Source organism: Eulemur rufifrons, chromosome 9 (genome assembly GCF_041146395.1).
Source record: "Eulemur rufifrons isolate Redbay chromosome 9, OSU_ERuf_1, whole genome shotgun sequence".
Lineage (NCBI taxonomy): Eukaryota > Metazoa > Chordata > Mammalia > Primates > Lemuridae > Eulemur > Eulemur rufifrons.
Window position 1 is genome coordinate 52957775 of NC_090991.1, and position 17103 is coordinate 52974877.

Genomic DNA, 17103 nt, shown 5'->3' on the forward strand with positions numbered 1-17103 from the left:
TGATCTTGGAGGTATAATACAGCCAGTCTACAACATGCAAATTTTTACCTCTTGCATATTATATAACCTGGCATTTTTTGACTGATTATTCATAAAAATCTCACCTCTCAACTAAGTTGAAAATATCCGGCTGGGTGCGGTGGCTCACACCTGTAATCTTAGTACTCTGGGAGGCCAAGAGGGGAGGATCATTTGAGCTCAGGAGTTCGAGACCAGCCTGAGCAAGAGCAAGACCCTGTCTCTACTAAAAATAGAAAGAAATTAGCTGGGCAAGTAACAATATATAGAAAAAATTAGCCGGGCATGGTGGTGCATGCCTGTAGTCCCAGCTACTTGGGAGGCTGAGGCAGGAGGATCGCTTGAGTCCAGTAGTTTGAGGTTGCTGTGAGCTAGGCTGACACCATGGCACTGTAGCCCAGGCAACAGAGTAAGACTCTGTCTCAAAAAAAAAAGAAAGAAAGAAAATATCCTATAAAGTGTCTGAACTTTCTGTTTTATGGCTAGGTTAGCAGAGTGGAACTGTAAGTGAAGACTTGGAAGCTTGTATTGGTTATGCCACCAACTAATACTTCCAATTTCTTGTCTAAAATGAGAGATGTGAACCTCTTGTGACTTCTGATCTCTAAGGTCCTTTCCCTTTAATTTCTAACTCAAGCAGTGTTGCAAAGAGCTTGTTTGATTTTGTCAGTGGAAGGCATTATTGTAACGCCATCCCATTTTGTTATGGAATTGGCACAGGGATTATAGGTGAGCATCAGTGTGCATGGAGGCAGTATGCCAGAGTGGCCAAGAGACGGGCTTATCCACTTTCCAGACCCACAACCTCCTGGGTGACCTTGACCAAATCACTTTCTTTCCTGTACTTTTGACTCCTCATCTATAAAATGAAGAGGTTTCTGTAATACTTGATAGGATTTTGAAGATGAGGTATTTGCTTTATACTCAGCACAAGGCCTTGCAGTAGTAAGTGTTCAGTAGATGCAGATGGTAATTGTTAATGTGGGACTTGTGAGACTTTGAAATATGCAACAAATACATACCCATCTTTGAAACACTGTTATGAAACAGAGTACTTTTTTAAAAACCTCACAATCTTTAAATGACTAAATTCTAAAACATTGCAATAAAGCTTTCTCATCACTTTGTGGCTTCGGTATATTTTGAAATTTCAGTTCTTCCTAGGGTTGAAGTATTCTGCAAACTTTTCATTTTCATGGTATAAGTTTTTTAATGAATTCATATCCAGGTGAAATTCTATTAGTGTATTCCAGAAGAGTAACCAGATTTCTAGTTGCAGTGAAATTTCTTTTAGATACTCCTTGAAATAAAAGGTCTTATAACTTTTTTTAAGTAATACATAGATTTTCATTGTATTTGTATCTGTGTAATAAACAGGTTTTACTCCTATAGACAATTCTACACTAAAATAAAAAATACAGTTTCATTTGTGATTACATTCCTCTAACTGTACAGTTAAATTAAGAAAAATGAATGCTGGTTCAGCAGAACTAAGATTGAATTAACCAAGCAGGAAGCAGGTGAGTAATCCTTAAGAATTTAACAGCACACCATTTCTACTGAAAAGAAAAGTGAAACTGGGAATTATTTTAGCACAGCACATTAATTTCCGTGTTTTTCCCAAGTGTGTGAACTCTTCCTCCCCCCATGTTTTAGTGTGCTTAGCAAAGATTAAAGAATTTTAAATATCCCTGGAAGGAACTGATGGAGTTTGAATCACCTTTATCATAGTTTTAAAAAGTTGCATAGTATACTCTGGTTTCTCTTCAGATCATATAAATCTTTTGCCTTTTACTAAAGATTTTCGTTGAGAGGAACAATTCTGGGTCTTAACCCAATTTTTGAGGCCCTTTATTTGCAGGGCTATTGGTAGAAAAAAAAAAAAAAAAAACCTGCTTCCCGTCCAAGTTAAAAAAAAAAAAAGTTGCGTGGTGCTGGGCATGGTGGCTCACATCTGTAATCCCACACTTTGGAAGGCTGAGGCACGAGGATCTCGAGGCCAGGAGTTCGAGACCAGCCTGAGCAACATAGCGAGACCCTGTCTCTACAAAAAATAAAAAAATTACCCAGACATAGTGGCTTATGCCTGTAGTCCCAGCTACTCAGGAGGCTGAGGCAGGAGGATCGGTTGAGCCTAGGAGTTTGAGGTTGTTGTGAGCTAGGCTGATGCCACTGTACTACAGAGCAGGACCCTGTCCCCAAAAAAATAATTAATTAAAAGTTGCAGAGTGTCCTGGTTTCCTCACCTCTGAGCATCTGGCCATTTGCCCACCTTCCCGTGTGGAGGTGGATTGTTGCAGTCCCTGCCGCATTAATGGAAAGTGCTTGTGCCCATTCTAGTAAACAGAGAGGATTTGTGGATAAAATTAAATGATACAGGAGTAGAAATGGGAAAGTTTTAAGAGTTAAAATTTGAATTTGTGGAGTTTTTAGCATTGTAAGTATAAATAAAATTGATATACTATTGTAGTACAAGACAACTGGTGGAGTTAGGAGAGAGCCCTAGCCTGACATTGATTTAATCATTCTTTCCTTTATGTGCCACGTGCTTCCCCATAGGATGGAAGTCAGCAGATTCGACTGGCGCTCAAGGTTTTGTTATGATTCACCTTGTGATTTACACTAATCTGTCAAGCTTATTCATATAGAAGATTTCCACCCTGTTTTGCCATTTCTTAGACAAACCAGTGCACTAGCTTAATACTTTTTCATTATCTTTTTCCTTTCCTTACTATATCAGAAGGTCAAGAGAGCAGCACCACACTGAGAAGAGCAGGGAGATGCTAATCCTTCAGAACTTTAGTTTTGTCATATGTGTCTTTATTAATTTCTTGAGCAAAGCATTTTTAGAATGCCTACTGAATGTCAAAGACCCTGTGTCAGGAACACACAATTCCCAAGTAGAGTGTTCTGGAATGACCAGTGAGTGAGTAAGTAGTTCATAGATGTTGTGACAGAGGTGAACGGAGAGTGCCGTGAACACACGTGGAAAGGAAAACTAACCCAGACTGCAGATGGGGGACCGCTGAGGAAGGCTTTCCTGGGAGGTGACATGAGCTGAGTGTTGGATTAGCTGTGCTGTGCAAAGCAGGGGAAAGGGCACCACAGGTGTCTCGACCTGCACGCACAGAGACGTGGCCCCACCAATGTAAGTCTGGGTAATTGCAGGAGGTCACTGTGGCAAGGGGCAGAATGTGAGGGTGCAGCAGGCGGTTATAGGGCTGGAAAAGTTGGTTGCTAGTGTTACTAAATAGTAGTAATAAACTGGCACAAAAGCTTATGGTAATAATAGAATCAAATTCAAATTTAAAGCTGTTCCAGCAAGTTGCTTTTGGAACTTGATGGGCTAATTCTAAAGTTCATCTACAAGGGCAAATGTTTGTGAATAGAATAGCCAAGAAAATTTTGAAAAAGAATAATGAGCTATCAAATGGAGCTGTGATCCTCTAGTGATTTTAACAGCACATTCCTGGGGCAAGAGTAAACAGATGGATCCACACAGTACCGTAGAGAGACCAAGAAAAAACCCAGGTGTGTACATGGAGACTGGGTTGTCTTGATGTGGCCTTGCACATCCCTGAGAAAGTGGTGGCTCAGATCAGCACTGACAGCTAGAAAGCCCTTACACAACAGATAGCAGAGCTCCTGAAAGGTGACGTAGAATGTGTTCCACATCTTGGAATGAAATTTTCTCTTAATAAGCCATGAAAATAAAGGCTGACAAATTTGTAAAAAAAATTAAAACTTTTATACAAGACCATAAATAAAGTCTGAGAGGAAATATTTACAATGTACATAGCAAAGGGTAAATATCTCAAAAATATCAAGCGTTCCTACAAATGAACAAGAAAAATAGTACAGCGCAAAACTGGGCAATGAATGTGAACAGGCAGATCTTGGAAATATTAATACTACACATGAGTCCTAAACGTATTGAAAGTATTACTTACGATTGGGGAAAAAGTAAGTGAAAACAGCAGTGATGGGCCACTTTTCACTTACCAAATTGTCAAAACTTGAAAATCTTATTAATATCCCTCTTTTGTAATAACAACAGTACTATTGATTGAGTGCTTACCATTTGCTAGGTCCAAGTGCTTTACACATATCTTCTCAAGGCCTGAGAACCATGACCGGTGGCCAGTGAGTCTGGGAAGGGGCAACTCTGCTTTGCTGTTGGCAGGAATATAAACAGACACAACCTCTGTGGTGGGTTTGGCAGGATTTACCTAAATGTCAGGTGATCCTATCTCTGCACCCAGCTGTCCAGGTACAGAAATGCACCCTGCAGACACTTGGAGCACAACTCTTCACTGTCAGCCGGGTGCTCAGTGGTGGTGCTCTGTTCTGTGACAGGCAGGTGGAAACGTGTGGAGAGGCAATAAGGACAAAAATGGAGTTGACTCTTTGGAACGGTTACAAGTGTAGGTAGCATTAGTTTCCAGTGACCCACACATGCTTTATCATGTGATCATAACAGCCTGTGTTTGAGGACCAGTTGAACTTTGGCTGGGCCACAGGTTCCCCAGAGAACAGCCCGATTTACACTCTTGCTCTTGTCTCCTACCTCACGTCAGGTTCAGCCACCCCCTTAGTGTCGGCTTCTCGCCATCACCACATTAGCGCTGAGTGTCACAGAGAGGCTTCGCTGGTTTTGTAGCATTATGTTGAAGTCAACATTTATCCCATTTCCAAGGTAACCAGGACTTCTCATACTTGCATGCAAAAATAAATACTGCTCTCTAGCCTGGGCAACAGAGCAAGACCCTGTCTCAAAGATAAATAAATAAATCCTGGATACTTTTGATGTTTAATTATGCTGATGTTGAAGTGAAACTTAATCAAGTTTAAGGGGAGGGAAGAGGCCTCCCGCAGGGACAGGGCTGCCCCACCCGGACCCTGCTCCCTATAGGCTGATCTTTAAATGTGGCGTCGGGCTGAGGAACCTCACCTCTGTCCTGTAGGCGCAGAAGAGTGTCGAGGAATCCTGCTCGGCAGAGTTGTCAGGTGCGAGGGGGCTGGCACCCAGTGTGCCCGGGCCATGTTTCCTGCTGTTCCTGCTCTCCGCTGAGCCCACTGCGCGAGAGGAGGCGGAACCACAGGTGCACAGGTCCCTGAAGGTGCAGGGCGCAGGGGCGTGGAGGCCCAGGACGCAGCCCTGCCGGCACTACCTGTGAACGATGTAAAGGAAAAATCTGAACAAACCAGAAAAGACACTGATAGCTATCCACCAGTATCAAACCTCCATGGTAATGGTGCTACAGGGAAATTAGGAAAGCCTCCAAAGATCATCAAGAGAAACAGAAAGAAAAAAAGCATTCATTTGTTCTTTATGGCTGTGGAGAAAAAACAAGGAGCATAGGTAGCCAAAAACCTCACACGTGTGCATCTGCCCCTGCATAAATCAGCGTTATGAGCCAAGAACAGAAGACAGGTGGCAAAAAGGAAATCTGTTGCTCAAAGGTAACCTGCGTGTTCTTGGATATGGAGAACAAAAGAAAGGTAAAGTCTTCTGCCTCAGGAAACTTGTGAGTGACAGAATACAGGAGATGCTGTTTCGCCAGAGCTTAAAAAAAGTCACATGGACAACCTCTTTTAAAAAGCATAAATGACAAAGCTCAGGCAACAGGAATTTTGGGTTGTATTTTCTAAGAACTACGTGTTGCTTTTAGCTTATAGTTAATACTGCTTTTACTTTGAAAGGTGTGAATAAAGTTAACTATTTTGTTTGAAAAAAAATCAAGTTTAAGGTAAAAGCAGGCTGTCGATGGGCTACCAATTCAAAATGAACTTTTCCAGCCTCAAGCTGCTCATTGCCGTTAATGGTTGATGCTGTAACCGCACTGTAGGTGGATCCTGTGGCTGCCATCCCTCAGGGAAAACACGGGCTGTCATGCAGGCAGGGCAGAGCAGGCCTAGAAAGGTCCTGAAAGGACTGGAGAGCAGCTGAGAGGAGCCCAGTGCAGAGCTGCCGCTGCAGCCTGCGAGCATTTCAGCTACCAAAAGGCTGGCCTGAGAACCCAGGAGCCCACTGCCTCGGGCAGCTCCAGAGGGCACAGAGAACCAGGGCAGCGAGAGTACTGAGTGGTAGGTGGGGTTCAGCTTTGTGGGAGAACATTCATCTCCTCCCGTTACTGGCAGTAGCCAGAGAGACACAGTCAGCTGTCACTAGGCTTCTGCAAGGTAGACAGGCCAGGGTGCGTCCCAGCCCTGGTTCCAGGTTCTCTTTAAATAAAGACTATTACAGGCAAATGGAACATTGGCCTTCTCATAAGATCATAGAGGGGAAGTGGATTTTTAAGTTAATGTATTGATTTAGAGGGGAGCTCATTTAGCCAAGTGGCAAAATATCTTAACTGGAAGGATGAGTGTTAGTGTGTAAATATAGTACTTTCCACTGAGCTTACAAAGAGAGCCACTTTATCATTTCATTTTCTGTTCAGACTGTTTTTGCAAGTCTGCAGGATAACTCTAGCTTGAAACACTTGAGAGCTTTTATCTTTTTAAAAAAACTCTTTCCTTATGCTAAAGGCAGAACAATGTATTGTTTTGGTGGCTGCTTTGTACATTTATAAACAGAGGCTTTGATTAATATGCAGCAGTGTTGGCTACTTTGATCTCTTTTAGATAGAGGCAGAAAAGTAATTAAGAAGTTGGACACTTGCCAATTTCCATATGGGGCTCATTTAGCACATTACGGCTAGTGTCGGCATGCCAAATGTTTAGGGGCTGTGTAGGAAAAGGCAAAGAAGAGATGGAAAACAAAGGCAGGACAGGACGCAAGAGCAGCCGTTCATTTGCCTGCAGCCAATAGGCAATATGCTGTTATTTCGGCTGACTTTCAAAAAAAACGTAGAGAAGTGGCCGCAGTGCTAATTGTAACTGGGTCCTGAAGTAAAAACGTTTGCGACAATTTAAAGAATGTAAAGAGGAAGGAAGATCGGTTTAGTGTCAGCTGCAATTAGGTAATCAAAGCTGTAAGATCCCATCTGCCGATGCCCCCACCCCTAGTCTAAGGGATGAATCGGATACCTCCTCGAGTGGAAAGGGCATTGCCCAGCCCTGCCCGGCTCGCGGCCACGGGCGCCTGGGGTTGCCCCGGGAGCTTCCTGGCAGCTCCCTGGCAGCTCCACAGGAGGCAGCTCTCGCGGACCCAGCCGACATGTTGGAGTGAGAGCCGGGGCGAAGCTAGATGCAAGCTAGAGGCAGCTGTGCAGGCGAGGAGGCTCCTGCGAGGGTTGGGCGGCACCTTCTGCAGGTATTTCCTCACCCGTCAGCCCCACATAGAGCAGGAGAAACTGAACAGATTCAGAGCCAGTAGCAACTGCTTCTCCTGAGTCAGCTTGTGACATGACATTCCAGCATGTGAGTGGTGGCTCCGCGTCCCCAGCTCTTGGCTGCGGTTCAGATTGGATAAAATGGCGTCTTGGAAAAGAGCTGTTTGCTAAAGATCTGCTGCGCGAGTACACTTGACCATGGCATTGCCCACCGTGGTTTCTCTCTAGGGGTTAGCAGGGGCAGGCCCTCCTAAATTAGGAAGCAAGCTGACTTTACGCCAGTTTATTTATTTAATAGGTTCTTAACCTTGAGGAGGCAATTCCGTTTTACTGCCGTTTTGAAGAGAAACACAGGCAACAAAAAGCTTATTCTTTTGGACATTATTCATCTTTCCAGTAAATCTTTTACTGTTCTGCATTTCACAATTCCTTGCATTTATACTGGTTGACAGATGAAATGTTTGGGAGTCTGTCCAGACAGGAATTCTGAATTCGAAGTAGTTTTTCACTGCGGTTTTTACACATAGTAAAGGCAGTGGACAGGGAGGCATCTTTGGTTCTCACAAGCTGAGAACAGTTGTGACATTGATTCTGCCCCTGAAAACCAAGCAGTCGGGAACTTGTGTTATCAGTAAGCATTAGTAAACATATACTGTCAACTCTTGAAAGCTTTGGCAATTATTTTTTATAATGTATAATTTATTATTTTGTAATTTCAGTTGAAAGAACTGTGATAAAGAATGGACGCACTTACTGTTTGCGTTAGTTCCAATGAAACATCAGCACACTTCTGAATAAATCTTGTCCACACTTTCCTATCTGACTAATCTGACACCTAGTTAAAATTTTGCTTACTGTGGCTTTTGGAAGCTCTTTGTTAAATACTTTTACTGGAAATTTTATCTTTATATGGCAATATTTTGGAAGTTAAAAACAAAGGAAACCTTTTCTCTTTAAACCATGCTATTATGTAATCCTTTTTAATTTAATCACTTAAGTCAGTTATGTTGCTTAGATTTTTATAGAGACACCTATTTATAGGCTGTGTAAATCATTTGAACAGCAGAAGAGAACTTACCATTTTACAGGACCTTCATTTTTTTCTTAAGGTTTTTTGGGGTTTTCTTGGAGACAGAGTCTCGCTCTGTTGCCCGGGCTAGAGTGCCGTGGCATCAGCCTAGCTCACAGCAACATCAAACTCCTGGGCTTAAGCAATCCTCCCACCTCAGCCTCGCAAGTAGCTGGGACTACAGGCATGTACCACCATGCCCGGCTAATATTTTCTATATATTTTTAGTTGTCCAGTTAATTTCTTTCTTTTTTTTAGTAGAGACGGGGTCTCACTCTTGTTCAGGCTGGTCTCGAACTCCTGACCTCAAGCGATCCTCCCGCCTCGGCCTCCCAGAGTGCTAGGATTTCAGGCGTGAGCCACCACGCCTGGCCTCTTAAGGCTTTTTTAAGGGGAAAAATATTTGATAATAGAATGGTGTGGTGTGGAAAGGGCACTAGGATTTTATGCTGAAAACACAGATTTCAGTTCAGTCCTTAACTGCTTATTAGTTACAAACCCTGACAGAGTCACTTCACCTCTCTGAGCCTCTCTTTGCTCATCTGTAAAATGGGCATAATTTGTTTATAGGGTTCAGTTAAGCCAATGTGTATGTAAATACTTCAGATTTCAAAGTGCTATCAAGCATGTGATGTCATGAATATGAACACTCTCATTTATAAATTCAGACTTGCTACATGTCAGATATATGGATTTTAGCCTTTGAAAATTCCTGTGCTGAACAGGAGAGTCTAGAATACCTACAAGAGAATTTAGTCTTGGCTCCGTTTCAGAATTTTATTCATTTCAGAATGCCTGCTCCTTGAAGTCAGTCACTTCACAGATTTTTTTTTCACATGGTTCAGTCTTTTAGACTACGTAGGATTTGTGAATTAATGACATAGTCAAGAGACTTTGTTTTCTGAAAAGCATGTTATTTAAATACTTTCAAAGTCATAAAATTCTCCTGAGATGAATGGTGTGTGTCAAACATAAAGAGAATAATAATAGCCTTTTTACATTTTCATTTCTGGAATAAATCCTAGTTTCTGATTAAAAGAATACGTGGTTGTAGTGCTGATGGTGGTGGTGGTGAGCAGGAGGAAGAGGACACATTTAGGGATTCAGAAGAACAGAACTGAAAGCATATGGAAATCGCTCAGTTGTGGTATAGTCCCTAGTTTTTGGTTTTTGTATTTATAGTTTTCAGGGAGATACCTAGAACCTGCACTTGGGAAGAGAGTTTTAAGTGGTAGAATAAGTATAAAACATACAACTTTTGTTTATTTTTATGTACTTTTTTCCTCCATGTACCTCCACTGAATTTTTAGTAAAATTGATTTTTGGATACCTGGGTTATTTTGATGGAGAACCAAGAAATAAGGAATAAGAGAACAGCTGAAATAGGGAAAAGGAGAAAGGAATAGCAGTATGTCCAGTAGTGGGAGCCAAACATGGAAGTCAGTATCTGCAGCCTGAAACTCCAACGGGCCCTGCTGGGCTGCTGCCCGGGCCCCTGCTCCTCTCCTGTGACAGGGATGTGCCTGCCACAAGGTGGCGGAAGGCTGTAGCTTATCCCAGGAACCTTGAGGGACTGTGGAAGTAGAGGAAATGAGACAGTACAGCTGCTTGGTTTTTTTGTTTCTTTTTAAGTAAAATACCATTGCTCCAATTGACTTCTGTGGTTCAACTTATCTTTGAAGGGGGAACTATATTTAGTGTAGATTTGTTGTCTCAGTTGTAATTTTTTTCATAAATAAAAAAGATTTTAAGATAACAGTTCCTTTTCTACTAGTTTGTCAGAATTGATAACCCAGTATTTTTGCAAATAACTTCAGTTAAGTTGGTTGCTAGTCAACATGGCAGCCTAAGCTTAATCTTAACATTGCCTTCAAAAATTACTGAAAATTTAAGTATCATTAGTCTTATATTACTAGCAAACTACTGTCAAGTATTTATAAGAATCATTCAAGGCTGAGCATGGTGGCTCACGCCTGTAAATCCTTGTACTTTGGGAGCCCTTGGCAGGAGGATTGCTTGAGGCCAGGAGTTCAAGACCAGCCTGGACAATATAGTGAGACCCCTCCCATCTCTATAAAAAAATTAGAAAAATTAGCCAGGTGTGGTGGCATGTGCCTGTGGTCCCAGCTATTCAAGACGCTGAGGCAGGAGGATCACCTAAGCGCAGGAGTTACAGGCTGCAGTGAGCTTCAATCGCCTACTGCACTCCAGCCTAAGCGACAGACCCAGACCCCATCTCTGGGGGGGGGGGGAAAAAAGGGAAGTTCATTCATTTATTCATTCAACAGATACTTATTCGCTGCCTGTTCTGTGTCAGTCTGCTGAGCACTGTACGTAAAAACAGGGACAAATAGGCAGTCCTTGCCTTCATGCAGTTCACAACCTAGAGGGAGAGCCAGTCGGTCACGTGACAACTCACAGGCGTGTGTGAACCCCCCGGAGAGAAAGAAGTTGTCCATCCTATTTATCACCCTGCCCCCGCATGGTGGCAGCATGTAGGAGACACTCCGTTATTGTTCACATCAGCGGTCAGCAGGCTCTGGGCCCACAAGCCAAATCTGGCCCACACAACTGTTTTTGTAAATAAAGTCTTGTTGAGACACAGTCACACTCATGCATTTACATATTATCTATGGTGGCTTTGAACCACAATAGCAGAATTGAGTAGTTGTGACAGAGGCTATATGGCCCACAAAGCCTAAAATATTTCGGCCATCTGGCCCTATACAGAGATTGTTTGCCACCTCTGGTCTAAGAGAATTAAAAAGGAAGGAAGGCCGGGCGCGGTGGCTCACGCCTGTAATCCTAGCACTCTGGGAGGCCGAGGCGGGTGGATTGCTCAAGGTCAGGAGTTCGAGACTAGCCTGAGCGAGACCCCGTCTCTACTAAAAATAGAAAGACATTATATGGACAACTAAAAAAATCTATATAGAAAAAATTAGCCGGGCATGGTGGCGCATGCCTGTAGTCCCAGCTACTCGGGAGGCTGAGGCAGTAGGATCGCTTAAGCCGAGGAGTCTGAGGTTGCTGTGAGCTAAGCTGATGCCACGGCACTCACTCTAGCCTGGGCAACAAAGTGAGACTCTGTCTCAACAAAAAAAAAAAAAAAAAAAAAAAAAGGAAGGAAGATTGCTCGCTTTGGCAGCAGCATGGCCAAAATGTGAAGAAATGATAAATTTTAAAAAGTAAAATAAAAGAAATTTGAAAAAAAGAAAAGAACACTGGTAAAATGAATGTATCCGAGAGTCCTAACTAGAAAAAGGAAACCTTCCAAATTAAATGTCCATGGAGTCGAGATAAGAAAAAAGAAGAGACACTGAGCCCAGGCCGGGGACAGCACTTTAAACAACCCTGTTTGGGGGAGGGCGGGCTGCGGGGGGGCACAGAGCAAGGGAAAGAACGATGTGAAGTGAGGCTCCAGAGAGAACCGACCTTCAGCCTTCTGAAAGAATTCTGTCTTTGAAATTTTTAAGTACGCGTTCATCCTGGGTGTTCATTTGGAAAAGAGCACCTGTGCAGTGTTGAGGCCGGCATTGCGGGGTGTGCACGGGTGAGCGGGAGTGGGCACGGCGGAGACTGCGGGAAGCAGTTAGGACAGTCAAGAAATGAGGGCACTTGGACTATAGGTATCAGAAGGAGGTTTTGTTTCTTGTTTTAATGAAAAGGGCCCTAGAGATATCCAGCGTGTAAACTCAACCCGCACGACTCCATCCTGCCCTCATGGTGCTCTGGATGTTGTGACGTGCTGCCCGTGGCCTTTGCAGAAGCAACTGGGCTTCCTGCTGGCACTGCCCCACTGGTGGTGATTTGTGCCTCGGAGCCTGTCTGGGTGGGGGGACGTGGTGGGGGGCATGGTTCCCTCAGAAGACAGACGGACTTACTCTAAGCAGCCTGGGCTGCGCAGGAGCCTCCGGGTACCCTGGATAGACCTTGGTGTGATTTTTTTTTTCCCCCCCAATGACTAATATTTTTCTTGATATTTGGGATTTTTAAATTTATAAAATGAAAAATCCTGTTTGTCACAGAATCTCTCCTTAGTTCCAAAGGTAGCCTTTGTTTGGTCCTTGGCCCTGATTTGCTCTTTTTTTTTTTTTTTTTTTTAAAAACAACAGTTTCATATTTTTTTCCCCACCCCCCCCTTTCCCGAGTCAGCACCTTCAAGTGTTACCACTCCCCAAACGGGGCGCAATGCACTCATTGTGTAGGCATACCCCCATCCCCTCCCCCACCCCCCACCTCAGTCTGATGTCCAATTGGTGTCGTTCCCAGATTTGTATTTAGGTGATGTTCAGGGAAACCAGTTTTCTGGTGAGTACATATGATGCTTGTTTTTCCATTCTTGGGATACTTCACTTAATATAATGGGTTCCAACTCTCTCCAGGAGAACCATAGAGATGTCGTATCTTCATCATTCCTTATAGCTGAGTAATATTCCATGGTATACATATACCACAGTTTACTAATCCAATCATGTATTGATGGGCATTTGGGTTGTTTCCACATCTTTGCTATTGTGAATTGTGCTGCTATAAACATTCGGGTACATGTGTCTTTGTTACAGAATGACCTTTTTTCCTTTGGGTATATGCCCAGTAATGGGATTGCTGGGTCAAATGGCAGGTCTACTTGAATCTGTTTAAGATACCTCCATAATGCTTTCCACAGGGGTTGCACTAGTTTGCAGTCCCACCAGCAGTGTATTAGTGTTCCTGTCTCTCCACACCCACGCCAACATGTGTTGTTTTGGGTTTTTTTGATAAAGGCCATTCTCACTGGGGTTAAGTGATATCTCATTGTGGTTTTGATTTGCATTTCCCTGATGATTAGAGATGTTGAACACTTTTTCATATGTTTGTTAGCCATTTTTATATCTTCTTTTGAAAAATTTCTATTCATGTCCTTTGCCCACTTTTTGATAGGGTTGCTTGATTTTTTCTTGCTGATTTTCCTGAGTTTGATTTGCTCTTATAAAACCCTGAGGCAGAGGACCATCCATGGAAGTAGAAATTTTATCAGCATTATCTGCTTAGTGTTTTCCAGCTTGTTTTTCTTCTCCTCCTTTTTGTCTTTCTACTCTTTTCGGGTTTAATTGCTATATTAAATTCATTACTTACCTACCCTCTTACTGCCTCATAGAGAAATTTATATTTTCTTATACCATGTAGGTCAAAATGTAAAAGATCTGTATTTGTTTATTTTTCTTATAAGCAACAAAAATGTTTTGGCCCATTTTTGATATCCATATTTATTGTTTATAGCTTTATATTTTGTTATAAATGTTTGTAGAAAATTCCAAAACAAAATCATTCGGGCAGGAGGATGGCATATGTTGGTATTGTTTTATAATATTTATAGAAAACTCATTGGGTTTTATGGTTTTTCAACTCCAAACAACATAGTTATCTTTGGCTCTGTTCATTTTAAACAGAATAAACAAATTTGATTATCTTTGTGTTTATCTTTGTGAATATCTTTGCTTTACACAGGAAAAGATATTCAACATCACTAATCATTAGGGAAATGCAAATCAAAATGACAATAAAATACCACTTCACACCTATTAGGATGGCTGTTATTTAAAAAAAAAAAAGACAATAACAAGTGTTGGCAAGGATGTGGAAAAATTGGAACCCTTTTGTATTGCTGCTGAGAATGTGAAGTGGTACAGCCACTGTGAAAGAATATTTTTTCCTCAAAAAATTACATAGAATTACTATATAATCCAACAATTCCTTTTCTAGGAATATACACAAAGTAATTTAAAGCAAGGAATAGAACAGATATTTGTACACTAGTGTTCACAGCAACATTATTCACAATAGCCAAAAGGTAGAAGCAACCCAAAATGTCCATGAACAAATGAATAGAGAAATAGCCATACAATGGATTGTTTCCCAGCATTAAAAATGAATGAAGTACTGATATATGTGGATGAACCTTGAAAACATTATGCTAAGTGAAATAAGCCAGTCACAAAAAGACAAATATTGTATGATTCCACTAATAGGAGGAACATGGAATAATCAAATTCATAGAAACAGAAAGTGGAATGATACTTACTAGGGGCTGGGAAATAGAGAATTACTGTTTAATATGAGTACAGAGTTTCAGTTTGGAATGATGGGAAAGTTCTGGAGTTGAGTGGTGGTAATGGTTGCACAACAGTGTGCATGTACTTATTACCATTGAATTGTACACTCATCGGGGTTAAAATTGTAAATTTTATGTCATGTGTATTTTATCACAGTAAAAAAAAAATCTTTGCTTTAATGTTGTAGTTGAGATTGTGCCAATTATGTTTCTTGATTTTGTGTTTGTGGTTCTCATGTGGTATTATATATAGTGTATACCTAGTATATGTAATACATATAGTATACTATATATAGCATATATACTATAGTTACTATACACTGTAAATACTATATAGTATGTGTAGTATATATAAGCTCTAGAAATTACAAGTTTTAGAGCTGAGAACATTAGGGGTTATATAGTTTAACATCATCTTTTTTTTTTTTTTTTTCCTCTCTTTTTTTGAGACAGGGTCTCACTTAAGTCACCTGGGCTAGAGTGCAGTGGCATCATCATAGCTCACTGCAACCTCACACTCTTGAGCTCAAGCCATCCTCCTGCCTCAGCCTCCTCCTGAGTAGCTGGGACTATATTGTGAGCCACCATGCCTGGCTAGTTTTTCTTTTTTTTTTTTTTTTTTTTTTTGTAGAGATGGGATCTCTCTCTTGCTAAGGCTGGTCTTGAACTCCTGACCTTTAGAGATCTTCCCAAAGTGTTAGGATTATAAGCATGAGCCACTGCACCCTGCCCAACATCATCTTTTTAGAGTTGAGAAATGACTTAAGACTGTTCAGCTCATTGGTGACTTCAGCTGGAACTCAGATTTTGGCCCTACACATTTATGCGTTTGTTTGCCCAAGAAACCTATATTGATTGCCTGATATGTGGCAAGCATTATACATATAAAACTAAAAAGATACTAGCCATGCTCTCCAGGAACTTGCCTTGAGAAATTAGACTCTTCATTCAGTGATCAGATGGATTTTTTTAATCATACTACTATGCCACCTCATTTGTATCACATTTCAGTATTTAAATTTTTTGAAAATAGAAGTGTACAAAGATAATATTACTATTCATAATAGAGATGTAACAATATTTTGCCATATTTGCTTCAGGGCTTTCTATTTTAGAAATGTTATAGGCACCACCCCCACTCTCTTTCTGTTCCCCACCCCCAGAGAAAACCACAGTCCTCACATTTTAGTGTGTGTCACTTCCATCTAGAGCACAAAATGATGTCTTAAAGCACATTTCTCAATTATTGATGAGGTTGATTGTTGTTTCATATGTTAATGCATATATGGGTTTTCCCTTCTCTGAGTTGCCTGTTCCTATCCTTTCTCCATTTTTTTGTTGGGTTGTTGGTCTTTTTTTTATTGATTTGTAGTAGTTCTTTAATCTGATAATCATCTTTTGTCTGCTACATCTTTTCCATGCCTGTGGCTTGATTCCATTATATGATGTCTTTTGTCACAGAGATGTTTTTAATATTAACATAGTCAAATTTATCACCTTTTTATGGCTTAATGCATTTTATATCTTCTCTAAGAAAATATGATGTCCAAAGTCACAGAGAAACTCCTATATTTCTTTATTAAGCTTTAAAAAGTTTTGCTTTTCATAATTAGGCCTTTACCTTATCTAGAATTTATTTTTATTTATGTTATGAGATAAAGGATCTACTTTTGGTTTTTTCATGTGGCTAATTGTTCGACAGCATTTATTATCTAGCCCTTCCTTTCTCTACTAGCTTGTAGTGCTATTCTTCTGTCAAACCTGTCATATAACTGAGTGTGAACCCAGCAAGTTGGGGGCTGAGCAGTCCTCAAACAGCATTTCACACAAATCCTCAAAGTAGACCACTAACAAAGGGCTGATCCTTTTACAGTGTGACTATTATGGAACGGAAGATAATACTGTGTGTTCATTGGCACCCACATGTGGAAAGGAATGCATTGGTAAGCCAGGTTGTTCACCCCCTGCTTTCTGAGTGCGGGTTGCAGTGAGTGCTGTCCCAGTCAAGAGGGCGGTGGCCTGCCTGTGGCAAAGCCTGTCCCTGAGGGAAGCCAGACTGATGGTAAAATGAAATGTAGTACTTGCTGGCAACAGGCCATAATCTCTGTCTGTTAACTTGGTCTTATTTTCTGTGTTAAATGATGAATGGCTCATTTATCTCTTTAAATTAGTTATGTAAGCTTGTTTTTAGGGTATTTGTAAAACCAACAGGGAAAATTGTCGTAAACCAGGATTGCAGAGCCAACCCCTAATATTTAGCAATTAAAAACTTAGTTGTTTTATAGTAGCTTAGATACTTAAAGTTTTCTGTTGCCTGTCTTCATTTTTCCTGTATAACTTTCACTTGGAATTAGCTACCTACTTTGGAATCACCTAGAGCATAATTCTAAATTCATGACATTACTTTCAAATCAGGCAACAAAAAAAAATTTTTTTTAAGATTGATATTAGCTTTTAGTATGTTCTTTCTAATGATAGTAATAATTCTTTACATACTTCCTGCTTTTCCTTAAAAGGAAACTTTAAAAGAGAATTTCTTTGAGAAACCTCTGCTTTAACTGTCCATGAATAAGATTGTTCTTGTTAAAATAAATTTGAAGAGAACATAATAATTAATACATTCTAAAAAAAATAGAAAATATTTTATT

General features: G+C 41.0%; 1 protein-coding gene and 1 non-coding gene across 3 annotated transcripts in view; both read left to right on the top strand.

Annotated features, from left to right (window-relative positions):
• TNRC6C (trinucleotide repeat containing adaptor 6C) overlaps positions 1-17103 on the top strand; it is a 129190-nt gene that overhangs the window by 63282 nt on the left and 48805 nt on the right. The gene's annotated exons all lie outside the window — the stretch shown is intronic.
• Positions 1769-1882, top strand: LOC138392669 (U5 spliceosomal RNA). Its single transcript, XR_011234956.1, has one exon. It is a non-coding gene; the product is annotated as a U5 spliceosomal RNA (small nuclear RNA).